General features: G+C 36.8%; 1 protein-coding gene across 3 annotated transcripts in view; it reads right to left on the reverse strand.

The window, feature by feature from the left end:
* ACER3 (alkaline ceramidase 3) overlaps positions 1-22108 on the reverse strand; it is a 157765-nt gene that overhangs the window by 124554 nt on the left and 11103 nt on the right. The gene's annotated exons all lie outside the window — the stretch shown is intronic.

A 22108-nucleotide genomic window follows, 5' to 3' on the forward strand; every position in this document is an offset into this window, starting at 1 on the left:
CTTTCTACACAGTCCAACTCTCACATCCATACATGACTACTGGAAAAACAATAGCCTTGACTAGACGGACCTTTGCTGGCAAAGTAATGTCTCTGCTTTCCAATATGCTATCTAGGTTGGTCATAACTTTCCTTCCAAGGAGTAGATGTCTTTTAATTTCATGGCTGCAATCACCATCTGCAGTGATTTTGGAGCCCAAAAAAATAAAGTCTGACACGGTTTCCACTGTTTCTCCATCTATTTGCCATGAAGTGATGGGACCAGATGCCATGATCTTAATTTTCTGAATGTTGAGCTTTAAGCCAAATTTTTCACTCTCCTCTTTCACTTTCATCAAGAGGCTTTTTAGTTCCTCTTCACTTTGTGCCATAAGGGTGGTGTCATCTGCATATCTGAGGTTATTGATATTTCCCCAGCAATCTTGATTCCAGCTTAGGAAAGTAAAAATTTAAATTAAGTAATTTGTTCTAATATATGTATAAAATCATGCAGCTTGTATAATAAGGCAGTCAGTATTCAAATGCAAGGGTACTAGTAACTTATTTTCTTTCTACTTTATATTTCTCTTATTCTTATGTTGATTTGGATTTACATGTGCTATTTCACCTTTTGTTTTAAAAATCCACAAGATGAAACTCATTAAGTAAAGGTATCATAATAATTATTTGATATTTGGGTATCATAATAATTATTTGGGTATCATAATTATTAATAATTTATCATTTAAAGTAAAATAATTTAAATGTCCTAGGTTTTCTTTTTTCTCCCTCTTTTTAAAATTGAAATATAGTTGATCTACTTGTCTTCCTAACTGATGATTATAAATAAATATTCTTAAACATTTATTGAATGATATATCTTTAACCTCGGGGTAATTTTAAACAGTTTTTGGGCAAATGAAACAAAAATCATTCATTTCTTTCAGTCAGCTTGTGGATCAATATAATGGAAACAAGTAATTAAATTTAGTATTTTCTAAACATGAAAAGCTGTCTGAGTTGTGGAATTTTTTGAAAATGTATAATTAGTTGTTAATGTTTAATAGTATCTCAATCGTGAACAGTGTAAGAAACTTTTTTTTTTCCCCCAAAAGAAAACATTACGTAGGGCTTCCCTGGTGGCTCAGTGATAAGGAATCCACCTGCCAATGGAGGAGACACAGGTTGCTTCCTGGATCTCTGATCCAGGAAGATCTCACATGCCCTGGAGCAATTAAGCTCCTGTGACACAACTATTGAGCCTGCGCTCTAGAACCCAAGGAGCTGCAACTACTGAGCCCATGTAGCACAACTACTGCGGAGAAGGCAATGGCGCCCCACTTCAGTACTCTTGCCTGAAAATCTCATGGGCGGAGGAGCCTGGTGGGCTGCAGTCCATGGGGTTGCAAAGAGTCGGACACCGCTGAGCGACTTCACTTTCACTTTTCACTTTCATGCATTGGAGAAGGAAATGGCAACCCACTCCAGTGTTCTTGCCTGGAGAATCCCAGGGACAGGGGAGCCTGGTGGGCTGCCATCTATGGGGTCGCACAGACTCAGACACGACTGAAGCGACTTAGCAGCAGCAGCAGCACAACTACCGAAGTCCAATGCCCTAGAGCCTGTGCATGCACGCATGTTCAGTCACTCAGTAATGTCTGACTCTTTGCGACCCCATGGACTATTGCCCACCAGGCTCCTCTGTCCGTGCGATTTTTCTGGCAAGAATACTGGAGTGGGTTGCCATTTCCTCCTCCAGGGGACCTAGAGCTTGTGCCCTGCAACAAAAAGAAGCCACGGCAACGAGAAACCTGCACATCGCAACTAGAGAGTAGCCCTCGCCTGCTACAACTAGAGAAAAGCCCAAGCAGCAACAAAACCCAGCACAGCCAAAAATAAATAAAATAAAAATTTTAAAAAGAATACATTAAAACTACAAGTTAATGAATCCAATTCATTTAACTTAAATTCTCAGTGTTTGAGCTAAATTCCTAAGCAGTAAGGAAAAAATTATAAACACTGTAAAACACAAGTTTCAAAACTTTTTTAAATCCCAAATCTCTCAAATGAACTGTTCTAGTTCTTTCTGAATCCTTTGGGCCAAGTTCCACTGAAACTAGACTTTTTTTCCAGGGTATTCACTGCCGAAGTGTCAGCTTTTAAAGGTCTGAAAAAACCTGCTTTAAAGAAAACCAGAGAAAATGAGATAGGTCAGCCAAGACAAGTGTGCCATGTAGCAAATAGAGGTTTCTCTGTGATCCAACTAAAATAGCAGTGCTGTTATACCCATACACACATATAACTGTAATATTTCTATGGTTTTTCCCATTAACCTTTAATCTAAACATTAATTTTTTTTAAACTTGGTTTTGATTTTACATGAAAAAAATAAAGAGAATGAAATAGTGAAAAAATTCACACAAATTAGGTAATAAAAGAAAAACAATAAAACAGCGTACCAAAATCTATTGAACTTCTATGTCCAGAAGTATCCTGGTGATTTTATTTACATAATCTCTTTTAATATAAACTATCACCTTGTGAGCTGGGTGTTATCATTTCTATTTTACATATCAGGAAACTGAGACACAGTAAGAATAAGAACTTGCCCAGTGTATTCCTAAATAGGAATATCTAGATTAAATCTCATGCCATTTCTCTTTAACGAAAGCTGTTTCTCCTACCACATCATACAAAAAGAAAAAGAGAAGGAAAAAGATAAAAAAAGACACAATCATGAGCATTGGTCTACTTGAACAATTTTTAGAGGGAAGCAAACCACATTAATTCTGGCAACTATCTTACATTCATCTGAACCTGTATAGAATTTATTCATTTGTACTCCATAAAAATAAAGAAATGATGCTATCTTAAAAACAATTCCTTCACTGGTGTAATGAATCATTTATCTTTTTTGCTATTTATCTTTTCACATTTTAAAGCTTATATTCTAGCTAACACATAACCTATTGGGAAAAAAATCCATCATATGACATTGCAAAGAAATACACATATAGTAGGTACTTAGTAAATATTTGTTGGTTGAATACTTTGTATATTCATAATGCCTTGAAATCAGTAAGTATCTGAATAGCTGATGATATGATTAGCTGTCATTGACTCTGGTCTTAAAGTTCTGGTTTTGGAGTTCAGTTTGAAAAAGGGTTCTATCTTAATTGATCATGACACATTACTGGTTATCTGACTTGATTTATCATTTCTCTAGTATTCATCATTTTATCAAAATGGCTTCAGAATGACAACCAGGCAAAACAAATCTTTTTTTATTCTGTAGATTACAATGGGCAGAATATGCCAAACAATTCCATACTCATTTAATAAATATTTACAGCAAATTTAATCTATATTAGATACTATGTTAAGTGCTGTGGATACAAGCCTAGAGTTAAAAAAACTTTTTAACCTGAGGCATTATCAAAACAGTAGAGGATATAGACATATAAATAAATAATATCAATACTGTATGAAGTATACACACATCATTCAATAAATATTTATTGAAAACTTCATACAACAAACACTGTAACAAGGCCTGGGATACAGCAATGAACAAGGTTCGAGGGTCCCTGCCCTCACAAACTTTATAACTTAACATGGCTTCAAAGACTTCCTAAGTCTCCAGAAAAAATAAACTCATAGTCAAATATCACAAGAACACATGAAGGAATGTACCCATAAAGAAATCAATGAGTAAAAGAAGAAGCGACAAAAACAAATAAGCAGAGATGAAAGATACTGAAATTAATGGACACAGAATATTTAATAAGTACATTTAGTGTATTTAGAGAAATAAAAGCAACAAAAAGAACCAAGGAAGGAAAAAAAAATCATCAAAAATCGCCATACAGATTTTAAAAAGAAATAAGAGAACTTTTAAAAATGAAAATATATAGCAATTAAAAATATTAAAGAGAAAAAGTGAATTTAGAAGAAAAAAAAATAAGCTGAATTAACCAAGTAAAGAGAGATGAGAGGGATAAAGAGGACATTCCAGACAGAAAAGACACTGTATGCAAAAACATGAAACCATGAAGCTGAATTCTGTGTCTGAGGAAATAAAAGCTGAATTATATTGCTGAAGCATAATGTGCAAGTGTTTAAAAAGGCAAGCGATTACATCAGAAAAGTCATCCAGGGCTAGACTGTGAAAGCCTTCATGCTCTATATTTCTCAACTCTATAGTCTATGTGTGCCTATACTGATACCTGAAGTTCTTATTTTATATACAAATTTATATGAATATACAGTAAATAATATTTCCAGTTTTTAATATATAAATCCTTAGTTAAAAGAAAATAGCTATTGGGCAATTTGGCAGACAACCCCCAAATCCTCTCTTTACAAACACCTAGATAGGCCGAATAATATTTAATAGGTGTATTTTTTTTTTCTAATAGGTGTATTTTTAAATGCACAGCTGAGCTCCCAAGAGATAAAAAGGTAATTCCAAGAAGAGGAAAGAAAAATGAGAGTAAATTGAAAATCAATATGGTATTTGGGTATGACTCTCCTACCAAGGGAAAAAGGTAAGGCAGTGAAATGCCTGACTCTGTACCATAGGAGGCTGAATTTAATGATCACACAGGAATAAAAGATGAAGCACTGGACCACACATGTGTGGGAACTGGATCTGAGATCATCTACGTAAAGCTGAGATGCTTGAGAGACAATCCACACAGTAGCTAAGTGAAGTAGGAAATTAACTACCCACTATCATAGAGAAACAAGACAGCTTTTCTATGTAGAAAAAAATATAAATAAAACAATAAAAACAATTACCACACTTGGAAATATAAAAACAAGATGTGCAACAATCACTTGAAACTTAGTCCCATGATCCTCACCCCTGGCATACATACCCTGTGTAACCCTGCAAGTGGACAGAACCTGTGAACTGCTTTTAACCAACAGAATACAGTAAGGTGACAAGATAGATGTGACTATGTGTATGTGATAACATTGCATAAGATTGTAGCACCCATTTTGCTAGAGGCTCTCTTTCCCTTGCTGCTTTTGAAGAAGCAAGCTACTATTTAGGGGGTTGCTTATCTTTTTTTTTTTTTTAACAGGTTTTAAATTTTATTTTATTTTTAAACTTTACAATATTGTATTAGTTTTGCCAAATATCGAAATGAATCCGCCACAGGTATACCCGCGTTCCCCATCCTGAACCCTCCTCCCTCCTCCCTCCCCTACCCTCCCTCTGGGTCGTCCCAGTGCACCAGCCCCAAGCATCCAGTACCGTGCATCGAACCTGGACTGGCAACTCATTTCATACATGATATTATACATGTTTCAATGCTATTCTCCCAAATCTCCCCACCCTCTCCCTCTCCCACAGAGTCCATAAGACTGATCTATACATCGGTGTCTCTTTTGCAGTCTCATACACAGGGGGTTGCTTATCTTAAGGTGTCCCATGTGGTACTGGAGAAGTCTCTTAAGACAGCAAGGAGATAAAACCAGTCAATCATAAAGGAAATCAACCCTGAATATTCACTGAAAGGAGTGATGCTGAAGCTCCAATACTTCAGCCACCTGATGTGAAAAACCAACTCACTGGAAAAGACTATGATGCTGGGAAAGATTGAAGACAAGAGGAAAAAGGGACAGCAGAGGATGAGATGGTTGGATGGCATCATTGACTCAACGGACATGAGTTTGAGCAAACTCTTGGAGATGGTGAAGGCCAGAGAAGCCTGGCATGCTGCATTCCATGGAGTCTCAAACAGTTGGACACGACTTAGCAATTGAACAACAATAATCTGACAAATTACTGAGGATGGCCTCTAGGAGCTAAGGGTAGCCACTATTCAAAATCCAGTAAGAAACTGATACCTCATGTCTAAAACCACAGGGGGCGGATTATTCTAAATGGAGTCCTCCCTATTCAAGCCTCAGGTGAGACTACAGCCCCAGCTAACCTACAGCAACTGTGAGATGATAAACATGCGTTTACTTTAAGCCACTAATTTGTGGGTAATTTGTTATGCAGCAAAGAAGACTAATACAAAGTGGAGCTAAATACTGCAAAACAACAGAATATAAGTTAAGAGGAGCATATTGAAAGTTAAAGGAGGTTCTCTGAAAAGAACAGATAAGTTTGCCTTTAAGTCAAATATGCATTAAAAAAAACTTCCCGAGTAGCTCAGTTGGTAAAGAATCTGCCTGCAATGCTGGAGACCTGGTTCAGGAAGATTCCCTGGAGAAGGAAATGGCAACCCACTCCAGTATTCATGCCTGGAGAATCCCTCCTGGACAGAGGAGCCTGGCAGGTTACAGTCCATAGGGTTGCAAGAGTCAGACACGACTTAGTGCTATCTTTCTTTCTTTTCAGAATAAAACTAGGACAAACCAGTAACTCTCAAAACAGTAGAGGGAAGAAGGGAGTAATAATTTTTTTAAAAAGCCTATCAATGCCAAGTTAAGTTTAAAAATATAGGGAAGAAAAAATTCTTATAAATGTAGGATAAATAAACAGCATTAAAAACGGTGTAAATAAAAAATGTATCAATAATCAGAGTAAATATAGTAGAAAAAGAATGAGACTGAATTTTTAAAATAACAGAAATAGTTACCTGCTATTTACATTACAAACACCTAAAACACACAGAACAGCTCAAAGTAAAAACCTGGGGAAAAAAAAAAATATGCCAGGCAAAAGAATCTTTCTTTCTCTCTCTCTCTCTCTCTCTAAGCATAAATTCAACATACAGCTTAAGTTTCAAGTCATTTCTTGAATTAGTACTCTTTTGATCTTACCTCTTAAAGAAACAAACCATTGTACCAATCTCACAGCTGACATAGTAAAATTTCATGAAAATACCTACACAGCATGCTTATCACATAATTAAGAAAGATTACTCTAACAGAGGACAATAACAAGCAAGACAGGCAGTATACATGACAGGGATGGAACCTGGGCCCCTGCAGTGGAAGCTCTGGGTCCTAACCATTGGACTACCAGGAAATTTCCTTCATGAAAGTTACTGAAGAGTAACGACTTTCAGAATGCTTAAAAAGTGACTCAAAATCCCATTAACTAATTCTTTCTTTTTCTTAAGTGTGTAACTAATCAAAAGGCTTCAATCCTTTAAAAACTTTTGAGACAAGAACAGATGATTTCATATAAGTAGGATTTATTCTTATGCTTACTGTCACACCTTTGAATTTGCTTATTACTTTTCTCTTAGTCTTTAAAGGCACTGATTAAAATATCTTTTCCTTGAAATAGCTTAATCTGAAATACATGTGGCCATCCATATCCTAAAAATCATTTCTTTTACTGAAATAAAATTTAATTTTAAGAAACCAACAAAAACACATACAGCCTACAGAATGTGAAATATTTAAAAATACAATGTTGGCAACCAATTATATGACTTTTTATGATGATTTTCTTGATGCATCTAATACAAGGCATATAAATTTATTTCAAGCTACCTTTGTACCTCAGTTTGAGTTTTCCTTTGCTTTCTCATCACCTACTCATAATGTTTATACTTTCTTAAAATTAATTTAGCTTTAGTCCTCCAATCTCTTACTGAAAATATTTCAAAGAAAGTTGAGGACAACGACCTTCTCTGACTTTTATAGCTATTTTATATCTCCTTTCTCTTATCGTTTCTTCTGACCTTAAAATTTAAACTTTATCTATATGTTGTTCTTGATAACAAGCCTTATGTTTAAAAAGTGAGGGCACCACAGCACACAGGCCTGCTTTGTTGGATTCTTCTCCTTTCTAGTTTCATCCTCATTCTTCACCAATCCTAGTCTCCCCTCCATAATCAATATTCTCTTTAGAAGATAACTGTTTCATGAAAACCTTCCCAACTTAATAACATCTTCACTTTTAATCATGTAACTGTAACATGTTAATATATCTCCCACATGTTACGCTGTCATTGTCATGGTACTCTACAGATTTGTTCTGAGCTGAGTGTAGAAAGATTTACTTCTCTGGCTAAAACCTTCTGAAGGGTTTTGATCACAAATAAAATAAAAGCTGAATACTTTATTGTGGACTACAAAGTCAACACTACAAAGTCAAAAAACTACAAAGTCAAAACCCTGCCTACCTCTTCTAATTATGCTTCTTGCCCATCTGTTCCAACAACACTAGCCTTCCTAATGCTTCCTAGCTTCCAAAACAAACCAAGTCTATTATTCCAGTCTCAGGGCCATAAGCAGAACTGCCTTGAACATCACTACCCCAGATAACCTAACACTCCTTCTTATTCTTTAGGTATTATGTCCAATATTACCAACACAGGGAACCCTTCCTTAATAACCCTCTCTAAAGAAGTCCTCTAGCCATTCTCTGTCATATTGTTGTTCAGTCTCTTAGTCGTGTCCAACTCTGCGACCCCATGGAGTGCAGCATGCCTATTACCTTGTTTTATTTCTTAATAGCATTTATCACAATTAGAAACCATTTATTAAAATAGACTCATTTATGTATTTGTCATCTTCCCTCATTAGAATGCATTAGTACTTGTAATAGCCATGTTTTCTGGTTTTTGTAATTTCTGCTTTGATATGTGGGGTCTTGCTGACCTTGGTAGGACTGTTCTTCCCAGGGCTAGCTGCTGCTACTGCTAAGTTGCTTCAGTCGTGTCCGACTCTGTGCAGTCCCATAGACAGCAGCCCACCAGGCTCCCCTGTCCCTGGGATTCTCCAGGCAAGAACACTGGAGTGGGTTGCCATTTCCTTCTCCAGGCAAATAGTGTGCCAACTAGCTAGCCCTGCGGAGAAGGCAATGGCACCCCACTCCAGAACTCTTGCCTGGAAAATCCCATGGACGGAGGAGCCTGGTAGGCTGCAGTCCATGGGGTCGCTAAGAGTCGGACATGACTGAGCAGCTTCACTTTCACTTTTCACTTTCATGCATTGGAGAAGGAAATGGCAACCCACTCCAGTGTTCTTGCCTGGAGAATCCCAGGGACGGGGGAGCCTGGTTGGGTTGCCATCTATGGGGTCGCACAGACTCAGACACGACTGAAGCGACTTAGCAGCAGCAGCAGCTAGCCCTGGGAAGAACAGTCCTACCAAGGTCAGCAAGACCCCACATATCAAAGCAGAAATTACAAAAACCAGAAAACATGGCTATTACAAGTACTAATGCATTCTAATGAGGGAAGATGACAAATACATAGAGTCTATTTTAATAAATGGTTTCTAATTGTGATAAATGCTACTAAGAAATAAAACAAGGTAATAGGCATGCTGCAGTAAGCATACCTTTTATATCCCCTGGAGAGGGAAATGGTAACCCACTCCAGTAACCTTGCCTGGAGAATCCCATGGACACAGGGGTCTGGTGGGCTGCAGTCCATGGGGTCGCAAAGAGTCGGGCACGACTGAGCAACTAACACTACACTACTACTACATACCTTTTATATGCAAAGCAAACAATCCAGAGCCCATAACCCCAACTACCTCCTTTATCAGACTCCAGGCCACTATTCCCCAGCCTTAATCACTTCAGGGCCATGTACCAGACAATTAAAAACAGTCCCTAAGTCCCAGAGCCCATTGAAAAATTATTCAAACCTACCTATCCCAGACCTGCTTACCCTACCTTGCCCACTCCTTTCCACAATATTCCACAAGATTATACCACAATAAATGCTCTCACCCACATCCCCCCTCCCTCCACAACCTCCCCTCCCCTGACTGACCGTGGTGCTTCCCCATGTGGTGCTGCACAATGTGCTATGTCTTCAGCTTCTAGGGGACTGTGAGTAATACAAAAATTCCTCCTTCTTGGCAATCATTTTCATGTTTGTGTCTTATAATACCTTATTTGTGCTTAGTCACTCAGTTGTGTCTAACTCTGCAACTCCATGGACTGTAGCCTGCTAGGCTTCTCTGTCCATGGAATTCTCCAGGCAGAATACTGGAGTGGGTTGCCATTTCCTTCTCCAGGGGATCTTCCCAACCTAGGGATCAAACCCACGTCTCCTACATTATAGGCAGATTCTTTACCATCTGAGCTACCAGGGAAGCCCTAATTAAACAAATATGTACCTTTAAATAAATGTCTGACATAAAATACATGCTCAACAAATATTTGTTGAATGTATCACCTGAAGAATAAATTCCTTTGTTTCCCTTCAGTTCCTAGCATGACTGAGTTTACTCACATCATTCTTTAATACACTTTAACAATTGAATCATTTATAAAACATGTATTCTTTGCCCAATAAAAGATAGGTATCCTGTTAAGCACTAAAGATACAGGGATGAATAAAAATCAGATATGCTCTGTTCATAAGAGTTTCAAATAAGAAATAAGAATGCAAAAAAGTTGATAAATAAAATGATGAAAAAGATAATTTATAACTACTACAGGGGAAGAAAAGCTGGTATTGCTATCATAATATCAGACAAATAGAACTTTAAAATAAAAAGTACTATAAAAATAGGGATCCAGTATACCAGGAAGATATCATAACCCTAATCACATATGTGTCTAATTTAACTGCGTAGCTTCAAAACACTTAAAACAACAACTAACAGAATAATATAGGGGAAATTATCAAATCCATCAACCTATCCATCTCAATGTTTGAAAAATAAAGCAACTTTTCTCATCCTACTCTCCACACCACCCTCACCCCCAAATCAGCAGGGTTCCAGAATATGTTAATACCACAAATGGTTTAAACAAGTAAACATTAGCACTAACAGATGTAAGGACACTACAATAATTTGAGGGTCTTTCACATCTAGCCATTATAGAGTAACTGGGACTGGACTTTCTCTTGCTGTCAACAACTAGAAAAGAGGTCAGAAGATAGGAAAAAACTCTTTCAGTTACTGAACAACAAGGTAGTGCAGAAAGGTGACCTTTGAGAAAAGGGAACCAAATGAGGTGAGTGATAAGCGTACCCCAATTTTTTGGAGGACACACTTTCCACACCATGGTGTAAGAAAAGGAAAATCAAACACAGTACAGCCATCTCATTAAACTGAGGAGACAGATTAGACTTTAGAAAGACAGAGACATTAAGATTTAGAGGACAGAATACCAAAGGAGAGAGGTAGCTCTGCAGAGAAAGAGGTCCAGAACTCTACAAGGGATCCTCTTGTGTCTATTGCTGAATACTAAGCAGCACGTGCACACAGTGAGGCTCCATTAGGCAGAGGAAAGAACAACTGGGGGGAAACTACTATAGAGCCGTAAAAGAACAGCTAACAAAGCAGACAGAAGAGAGATCACACAGAATGCATTCAATCCCTAAGGCGTGCAGTAGGGAGCCCAGAAATGTCCTGTTTTCAGTAATGAAGCAAAACTAGCAAAAGAGTAAAGACAACAGCTCTAAACCCACCCCAAAACATGTTTTAAAACAAGCCATGAAAGGATAAGCTGATCAGAAATTTAATCACTGGCCAAAAAGAAGCCAAACACCCTTTTAAAGAAGACAACAAAAACAGTCTAGTCATTCAACATCACATTACAATTCCAACATCAAAAAAAAATTGCTATTTAAGTTTAAAAAGCAGGACAATCAATCAGTCAAAAGAAACTACCTAGAAATGACAGTGATAACGGAAGTGGCAAAAATTTTTTTTTAAATATTTATTTGGCTGCATCAGGTCACATGGGAATTTCTGTCACGGCACACGTGCTTGAGTTACGGACTCCAGAGCAGACAGGGTCAGTAGCTTCAGTGCACAGGAGGAGCTGCCCCATGGCATATGGGATTTAGTTCCCCAACCAGGGATCATCCAACTCAATGCACATGAGTTTGAGCAAGCTCCGTGAGTTTGTGATGGACAGGGAAGCCTGGTGTGCTGCAGTCCATGGGGTTGCAAAGAGTCAGACATGACTGACCGACTGAACTGAATTGAACCAGGGATCAAACCCACGTCCCCTACAGTGCAAGGTGGATTCTTAACCACGGGGCCACCAGAGAAGTCCCCTGAAACTGGCAAAAATTTTATACCAGCTATTATAACCATGTTCAAGAACCTATAGAAAAACATCTAAATAAAGAGGAGAGAATGTAATAATACATTTGTTTTCAGTAATGATAAAGTAAGATCTTACTGTCTAATTCTTCTTCATAAAAATGGTAAAATCTGGAATAATACTAAGAGAGACTTTACATGAAAGCACTGGAGAGTATAAGAGAAGCAGACTCTAATGCAGAGTATATACTTGAAGAAGGGGAGCTGTACAAAGCAAGTTCCTATTTACCCAGCTTTCGGCCTTGGGCAAAGTACAACACACAAAGAGCAGTAGAATATAACACTCCAGGCTTTCTAGCCTGGGAAACCAAGAAACTGAAGTCAGAAGAAACATGACCACTGAAGAGAATGGAGAAATCCTTAAAGGGAACAACACTAAGAAGGTTATCTCCAAATTCTGTCTGCTTATATTTGTCCCATTAGAGAACCCCACATGTATGTGACAGATTGAAAGAAGTTCAGCTAAAGGCAAAAGAGACAATGGCCAAAAAATAAGAGCTTACAGTTAAACTCAAGTCAGTCAAGATAACTGTCAATTAAAACCAAAGAAACACTCACCAGGAAAAAAAACAACAAAAAAACCCAGAATCTCCACAATTTAACATTCTTACTATCCAAAATAAAATCTAAAATTATTTAACATAGGAAGAACCAGGAAAATGAAACACATTCTTAAGAGAAAAGAGAATCAACTGGGGATGAATCCCCAGATCACCCAGGCAGACAAGGGCTTTAAAGCAGATCTAATAATAATCTTCAATAAATTAAACCAATGACAAGACAAAATATGCTAACAATAATGAAAAGAGGGAATTCATGGAGAAAAATAGAAATGATTTTAAAAAGCACTAAATGGAAGTTCTAAAACTGAAAAAATGCAATATCTGAAATAAATTATTCGCTGAAAAAATGACAGGAAAAAAAGTGAACCTGAAGACAGATTAATCAAAATTATCCAATCTGCACATGCATAGAGAGAGAAAAAAATATCTTTTGTAAAATGATCTGACCTTAAAAGTCCTGTTAGATGACATCAAACAGTCCAACATACTTGAACTAGAAACAAATGATAGGAGACAGAGACTGAGGCAGAAGAGAATATGTAAAGACTGACCAATCTTTTCTAAAATATGGTAAAGATAGAAGTTTATAAACATAAGATGCTAGACTTGCTGAAGGGAAATGATACCAGAAGGAAATACAGATCCTCAGACGGGAAAGAAAAACATTAGAAACGGTAAACCCCCAGCTAAGTACAAAAGTTGATATTATGCCTTTTTCTTTCAATTTACTTGTAACTTTCTTACTTTTACCATATAGTTGTTGTGACGTTCATAACACACGTGAAAGTGAAAGTTACTCACTCGTGTCCAACTCTTTGCGACCCTATGGACTATACAGTCCATGGAATTCTCCAGGCCAGAATAATGGAGTGGGCAGCCTTTCCCCTCTCCAGTGGATCTTCCCAACCCAGGGGTCAAACCCAGGTCTCCCACATTGAAGGCGGATTCTTTACCAGCTGAGCCACAAGGGAAGCCCATAACATATTAGATTAAAAAAAAAAAAAAAAACTGCAGCATAAAAACAAGGAAAGTAGGATATGGACCTATATAACTGACTTATTCTACACATTTCTAAATTTTTCATGAAGTGGGCAGTGAAAAGTTAAGGATATACACTGTATCCCTCAAGAAACCACTAAATAAATACTACAGATGAAATGCCAATAGGAAATGGAAAGTTAAAATAAAATTCTCAAAAAGTTAAAAAAAAAAATCAAAATATGAAAGAACAGAGAAAACTAACAAAAAAATAATAAAACGGGAGACCCATAACCAACCATCAGAGATAAACCTGCTGGTCTGTTGTCCTGTTGATAATTTTTTGTTACTTGTTCAGAGTTTTGTTTTTAAAAGAGAAATACTTGTGATGTTTCTCTGTTAGAAGAGCTTTGGGATTCTCCTTCTCCCTTCATACTTAAAAGTAAAACTGTGATTTCTAATGGATTTCTTACTTAAAAAGTTTTGAGGGTTGCTGTTTATTTAATTTCAACAATTAGTGTTTAGATCAACCAAAACGAGAGCAGCAACTGAAGAATAATGGCTCAAGGTGGGACTGAGATAACAGCAAGCAGAGAAAGGTAAAAATGACCTTCACCGGTCTCCCTCTGAGGAGTCTGCCTGTTTCTACACTATTCAGAACTATGTACTTCAAACTGTTTATACTGAGAGAATCTTCAGGTTATTAGAAGGCGTGCAAGACAACTGTATAACAGAACTGTAAGGATTTCTTTCCTCTTGCAATTACTTTGAGGTTCTACTGATTATTAAGATGCATAGTATGTGTGCTGAGTTAATTTTTACCTAGAATTTAAGGGTTCTGGTTTTGAGAGTCTGATCAGCTTAAAATCTTAACCTGATCTGAGGAAAGTTTTTTTTCCTTTGCAAGAATTACACTATCCTGGTGAGGGGAGGGGTTCTTAGACTGTAAGCAAATTAGCAAACATTCTATAAGGAAACTGGTATATCATCTTCAAAATTATCACGGTCATAATGGTCAAAAAAAACTTTAGGAACTATTCCAGACAGAATGAAACTAAATAGATGTGTGATCTAAATGTAACATGTGATTCTGGACTAGATACTCTTGCTAGTAAGGGCATTTTTGGGAAAACAAAAAAAAAAGTTAAATGGGATTATAGGATTAGATGGCAGTAATACATCAATGTTCATTGTGATTTTTGTAGCTGTATTGTGGTTATTGTAGGACAACATCCTCCTTTGAAGGAAATATTCAATAAAGTATGAGGGGTAACAGAATTATGTTAGTGACATACCTTCAAATGGCTCAAAAAAAAAGTTATTTGCACTGTACTTGAAACTATTCTTTACATTGGAGATGCTTTCAAGGTTTTTTTTTTCCCTAACCAGATATAACTGTAGATTAACATATTTATATAATTACTTTCCATACAAAGAATCAGGAAAATGTGAAAATGTGACCCAACACCAGGGGAAAAACATCAGACCCAGAAATGATGAACAGCAGAACTAGTAGATGAGGATTTAAAACACCTATTACAAATGTGTTCAAGGATTAAAAAAAAAAATGAATATGACAAAGAGAAATACATAAACTATTTTTAAAATTAAATGAAACTTTTATAGCTGAAAAATGCAGTATCTGAAATTTTAAAATTCATTGTATGTGCTTAACAGAAGGACCAGTGAACCTGAAACTAAGGAAATAGAACCTATACAAATTGAAGCACAAAGTGAAACAGGCAAGAAAAAAGAATCAAAGGACAAGTAAGATAATAACTATATAACACGTGTACAGGACTTGCCTGTTGGTCCAGTACCGCACTCCCAACCCAGGGGGCCTGGGTACAATCCCATGTGCCACAACCAGAGATCCTGCGTGCCGCAACTAAGACCCAGTGCAGCCAAATAAATAATTTAAAATCGTTAAATAAATAAATCTGTAAAAGACTATTAAAAAACACATGTATAATTGAAGTACTAAAAAAAGGAGAAAACAGAAAACAAAGTAGGAAAATATTAAAGCCATACTGACTTAAAATACTCCAAATTTTATTTTTTTAAAAATCAATCCACAGGCCTAAGAAGATGAAGAAACTTCAAGCAAGATTACCACACACAAACCACCATTAACATCACCACATTATCACTAAGGAACATAACAATAAACTACTGAGATCAAAGACAAAAGAGAAAACTCTAAAAGCAGATAAAGAAAAATGGCAAAGGGAATAAAGATAGCAATAAATGACGACTCCCTAAACAAACAAATAAAATCCAAACTAGAAGACAATCTAACAAGTTGTTAGCTGCTGAAAGAAAATAACTATTCAACAAGAATTCTACACCCAGCAAAAATGTTTCAAATAGGAAGGTGAAAAAAGACATTTTCAGACAAATGTAAACTCACAAAATTTATTACCAACAGAAGTGTACTATAAGACAAGTTAAAGTATATAATTCAAGGTTATCACATTCTACATTCAGTTCAGTTCAGTTGCTCAGCCGTGTCCAACTCTTTGCAACCCGGTAAACTGCAGCACGCCAGACCTCCCTGTCCATCACCAACTCATGGAGTTTACTCAAGCTCATGTCCATTGAGTCGGTAATGCCATCCAACCATCTCATCCTCTGTTGTCCCCTTCTCCTCCCGCCTTCAATCTTTCCCAGCATCAGGGTCTTTTACAATAAGTCCGTTCTTTGCATGAGGTGGCCAAAGTATCACAGTTTCAGCTTCAGCATCAGTCCTTCCAATGAGTATTCAGGACTGATCTCCTTTAGGATGGACTGGTTGGATCTCCTTGCAGTCCAAAGGACTCTCAAGAGTCTTCTCCAACACCACAGTTCAAAGGCATCAATTCTTTTTTTTTTTTTTTTTTTGAGCATTTATAAAGAAAGTTTATTTTCCTCACAAGAAGCACACAGACTATATACAGTACACACCAACAGAAGTAAAAAAAAAAAAAAAAGTGCATTATGCATCTTCTACTGCAAAATCACAGTACAAAAGATTCTTCGGTACTCAGCTTTCTTTATAGTCTAACTCTCACAGCCATACATGACTACTGGAAAAACCACAGCCTTGACTAGACAGATCTTTGTTGGCAAAGTAATGTCTCTGCTTTTTATTTTTGTCTCTGCTTTTTAATAAGCTGTCTAGGTTGGTCATAGCTTTTCTCCCACGGAGTAAGTGTCTTTTAATTTCACAGCTGCAGTCACCATCTACAGTGATTTTGTAGCCCAAAAAAATAAAGTCTGTCACTGTTTCCACTGTTTCCCCATCTATTTGCCCTGAAGTGATGGGACCAGATGCCATGATCTTAGTTTTCTGAATGCTGAGTTTTAAGCCAACTCATACATTACAATGAAGAAGGCAATGGCAACCCCCTCCAGTACTCTTGCCTGGAGAATCCCAGGGACCAGGGAGCCTGGTGGGCTGCCATCTATGGGGTCGCACAGAGTAGGACACGACTGAAGCAACTTAGCAGCAGCAGCAGCATACATTACAACATTATACATTAAGTGGTATAATATTATTTGAGGGTAAACTATAATAAAGATATATACTGTAAACTCCACAGCAAACTGCAATGGAATTAAAGAGAGAAGTAGTGGAGAAGCTAGCAAACAGGATGAAATAAAACAACTAAACACACACACACCCCTAAGTTAATTTAAAAGAAGTCAGGAAAAGTGTGAGGGAAAACAAGCCCCAAAAAAGAGATGAAAAAATACAAAATAAATAGCAAGATGTTAACTTAATCACAGTGATGATTACATTAAATGTCAATTAACTATATGAACTAATTAAGAAACAGAAATCATCAGAGAGTTTCCTGGTGGCCTAATGGTTAAAGTTCAACCCCCCTGATTGGTGGAAGAAACTGAGATTTTGCAAGCTGCACAGCACGTCCCCCTCCGCTGACCTGGCAAACAAACAAACAAAAACATCAGACTATCAGACTAGACCAAAAAAAAAAAAAAGGAGAGAGGGAGAGAGCCAACTATAAGTGACTATAAGCAAAGCACTTTCGGGGACTTCCCTGGTGGCCCAGTGGTTAAGAATCCACATGCCAATACAAGAAACATGTGTTGGATCCCTGGTCCAGGAAGTTTCCACCTGCTATGAGGCAACTAAGCCCGTGGGCCACAACTACTGAGCACCTAGAGCCCATGTTCCACAACAAAAGAAGCCAGTGTAATTAGAAGCCCATGCACTGCAACTAGAAAGTAGCTCCCTCTTACAACTAGAGAAAGTCTAAGCACAGCAACAAAGACCCAGCATAGCCACATGAATTAATTAAAGTAAATAAAGAGGATAAAATTAAAAGTATAGAAGAGTACCATACCAACACAAGTTATAAGAAAGATAAATGGCTACATTAATATTAGACAAATAGACTTCAGAATATTAGGATATTGCCAGAGAAAAAGGAGTACATTTCATAATGATAAAAGGTGAGTACCTCAAGATTACATCCTGAAGTGTATAAACCTAAAAATGTAAAATCAAAGCATATAAGAATAGAAAGGAGATATAGGAAAATATACTACTATAGTTGTAGTATAGTATTTGTGATTCCAATACTCCTCTCAATAATTAATAGAGGTACACAGATATATCAGTAAATATACAGGAAATCAGTCCTGAATATTCACTGGAAGGACTGATGCTGAAGCTGAAACTCCAATACTCTGGCCAATGCGAAAAACTGACTCACTGGAAAAGACCCTGATGCTCGGAAAGATTGAGGGCAGGAGAAGGGGATGACAGAGGATGAGCTGGTTGGATAGCATCACCGACTCAATGGACATGAGTTTGAGTAAGCTCCAGGAGTTGGTGATGGACAAGGAGGCCTGGTGTGCTGCAGTTCAAGGGGTCGCAAAGAGTCGGACACAACTGAGCGACTGAACTGAACTGAACTCATACAGAAGACTTAAACAACACTATCAACCAATTTGACCTGACATTTATAGAATTACTACATGCACAAAGAGCAGAATATAAATTATTTTCAAAATCATGTGAAACATTCACCAAGTATACAATATGAAGAGCCATGCTGCTGCTGCTGCTGAGTCACTTCAGTCATGTCCGACTCTGTGTGACCCCATAGATGGCAGCCCAACAGGCTCCACCATCCGTGGGATTCTCCAGGCAAGAACACTGCAGTGGGTTATGAAGAGCCATAAAACAAGCCAAAAAGTTTAGAATAATTTAATAATATTTTCTGAACATAATGAAATTAAACCAGAGATCAGTAACAAAAAAAAAACAACTTGCAAATTTCAAATATTCGGGAATTAGACAAAATAATCAATAGTTTATTTCTACATCCCCTGTGATTTATTCTTTAACCTATGAGTCACTTAAAAGGAATCATAGGAAGAATAGAAATAAAGCATATAAAAATGTGTTGTATAGTTACAGTATATTAAAAAAATTTGTAACTATAAATGATTCTGTTTTGAAAAATAAGGTCTACAATTACTATTCTAAGCTTATACCTCATGAAACTACAAAAAAAAAATACACTGAATAAGAAATAAGGTAAAAAGAGAATAGAATAAAAAAATGGAGAAAATTAACATATTAGTAGCAAGAGGTTGTACATCTGCCATGATAAACAACATTTAATAAACCACTAGGATAATTAATCAACAAGAAAGAGAATATACAGATTACCAATATGAAGAATGAAAGAGCAGAGATCACCTTATATTCTACAGACATTAAAAGAGCAATAAGAGAATATCAGAAAATTCAACAATTTACATAAAATTAATTTCTTGAAAAATACAATCTATAAAAACTGACAAAAGAAGCATAACAAAAAACAAAATTATAGACCATTATCTCTCACAAAGACACAAAATCCTTGCCAAAAACACAGCTGACCATTGAACAACACAGGGTTAGGGGCACCAACCCTCCAAGCAGTCAAAAATCTGAGCAGAACTTTACAGTCACACTCCACCCATGGGCTCTGTGCCCATGGATTCCATATTGGCAGATTCAACCAACCACAGGCCATGCAGAACTGTAGCACATATTCACTGGGAAAAAAATCCCCATAAAAGTAGACCCACACAGTTCTAATCCATGTTGTTTAAGGGGCAACTGTACTGGCAAATCAAACCCAGACATAGATGTAGATGATAATATATCATATCCAAATGGGCCAGAGATGCAAAGTTTGTCCATCAGTGAAATAAAAAAAAATAAATTTCATTCATCATGTTAACATAAAGGACAAAATCACTTCAATAGATATAGAATACTATTTGACAAAATTCAAAACCCACTCATGATAAAACTCAAGCAAGTCAGGAAAAGAAAAGAATTTCCTCAACAAGAGGTCTAAAAAAAAACCTAGAGTTTATCTAATAATAACAACAGAAAAAACCCCATCATATCTAATAATGAATCATTTAAGGCTTTCCTCCTTAAACAAGGAAAGACAAAGCTTTATGCTCATGTCACTTCTATTCAACTATGTACTAGAAGGACCTAGCCCATGTAATAAGGCAAGAAAAAAATGCAAAAAGATTGAAAAGAAGGAAGTGAAATTTCTATTCACAGATTACATGATTGTTTACTTAGTGACAAAAAATTAATAACCAAGTTTAGCAAGGTAGAAGATAGAAGGATGATAAACAAAAATCAATTTTAAATCTTTATGCTAGCAACAATGAGAAACATGAAATCTTAAAAATACAATTGATAAGAACATCAAAAAATATAAAACACTTAGAAATAAATTTAACAAGATGTTTAAGACCTCCACAATGAAAACTATTGAGAGAAATTAAAGGAGACCTACATACATGGAGAAATAAAAGATGGTGGATTATAAGACTCACATTTTTAAGATGTCTGTTTTCCTCAAACTGATTTACAGATATAACACAATCCCAGTAGGCTTTTAAAATAAAAACTGATGCATTATCTATTTTATTTAACAGATTACTTCAAAACTTAGCAGCTTAAACCATCAAACAATTATCACATCACATAATTTGCTTCAAAAATATGGAAGCAGTTCAGATTCAGGATCTTTCCTGGGGACACAGTCAAAATGCTGGCCAGCTCCAAAGTCTTCTGAAGGCCTAAATGGACATGGAAGATCAACTTTCAAGATGGCTAATTCTCCTGGCTATTGGCTGGAGGCCTCAGCTCCTCACTACATAGACTTTTCACGACATGAGGGCTTGCTTCCCCCAGAATGAGTGATCCAAGAAACAGGACAAGAGGGAAGTAGTCATGCCTTTTATAACCTAGTGTGCAAAGTTTCATCACATTACTTCTAATTTATTTTATTAGAAACAAGGCACTAAATTTGGCCCACACTCAGGAGAAGGTGTAATAATTAAATTTTACCTCTTAAACAGAGAAGTAGCCAAGGATTTGTGTACATACAGTGAAATTCTAAACAACAGTTAAGAGAAAAATCAACTATCTAACTTATCAATGTAAGTAATTCTCAGGAACATGGATGATACTAAGGACCACAATTTGAGTGAAAAAAAAAAAAAAGTTGCAGAAGAACATATATATATATATATATATATACATATATACACAAAATTTCACTCACATAAAAAGTAAAACAAGCAAACTTAAACTGTGTGTTTTAGGAATGCATGAGTGGTAAAAGGCTAGGAAATGAAACACTGAATTAAGATAGTGGTTACTTCTGAAGAAAAAGAACACAAGCTGAAGGAAGGGCAAAAAGGGGCCAAATGTTTACCTAATTATGGCTGCTCTTAACCAAAGAACAGTCATCCTTTATCAAGGTCATAATTCTCTTCAACTGGCAAGCTTTAAATTGGGCATTCCTACAGTAGCAAGATGGGGAAACAGTGTCAGACTTTATTTTTTGGGCTCCAAAATCACTGGAGATGGTGATTGCAGCCATGAAATTAAAAGACGCTTACTCCTTGGAAGGAAAGTTATGACCAACCTAGATAGCATATTCAAAAGCAGAGACATTACTTTGTCAACAAAGGTCCGTCTAGTCAAGGCTATGGTTTTTCCAGTGGTCATGTATGGATGTGAGAGTTGGACTATGAAGAAAGCTGAGCACTGAAGAATTGATGCTTTTGAACAGTGGTGTTGGAGAAGACTCTTGAGAGTCCCTTGGATTGCAAGGAGATCCAACCAGTCCATTCTAAAGGAGATCAGTCCTGGGTGTTCATTGGAAGGACTGATGCTGAGGCTGAAACTCCAATACTTTGGCCACCTCATGTGAAGAGTTGACTCATTGGAAAAAACCCTGATGCTGGGAGGGATTGGGGGCAGGAGGAGAAGGGGAAGACAGAGGATGAGATGGCTGGATGGCATCACCAACTCGATGGACATGAGTTTGGGTGAACTCCGGGAGTTGGTGATCGACAGGGAGGCCTGGCATGCTGCGATTCATGGGGTCACAAAGGGTCGGACACGATTGAGTGACTGAACTGAACTGAACTGTACAATAAGATATTCTGAGAGACCACAGTCACATAACTTTTATTACAGTATTTTGCATAACTGTTCTATTATTAGCTGTTATTCATCTCTTATTGAGCTTAATTTATAAATTAATTTTA

The sequence above is a fragment of the Bos indicus x Bos taurus genome, chromosome 15 (genome assembly GCF_003369695.1).
Source record: "Bos indicus x Bos taurus breed Angus x Brahman F1 hybrid chromosome 15, Bos_hybrid_MaternalHap_v2.0, whole genome shotgun sequence".
NCBI lineage: Eukaryota > Metazoa > Chordata > Mammalia > Artiodactyla > Bovidae > Bos > Bos indicus x Bos taurus.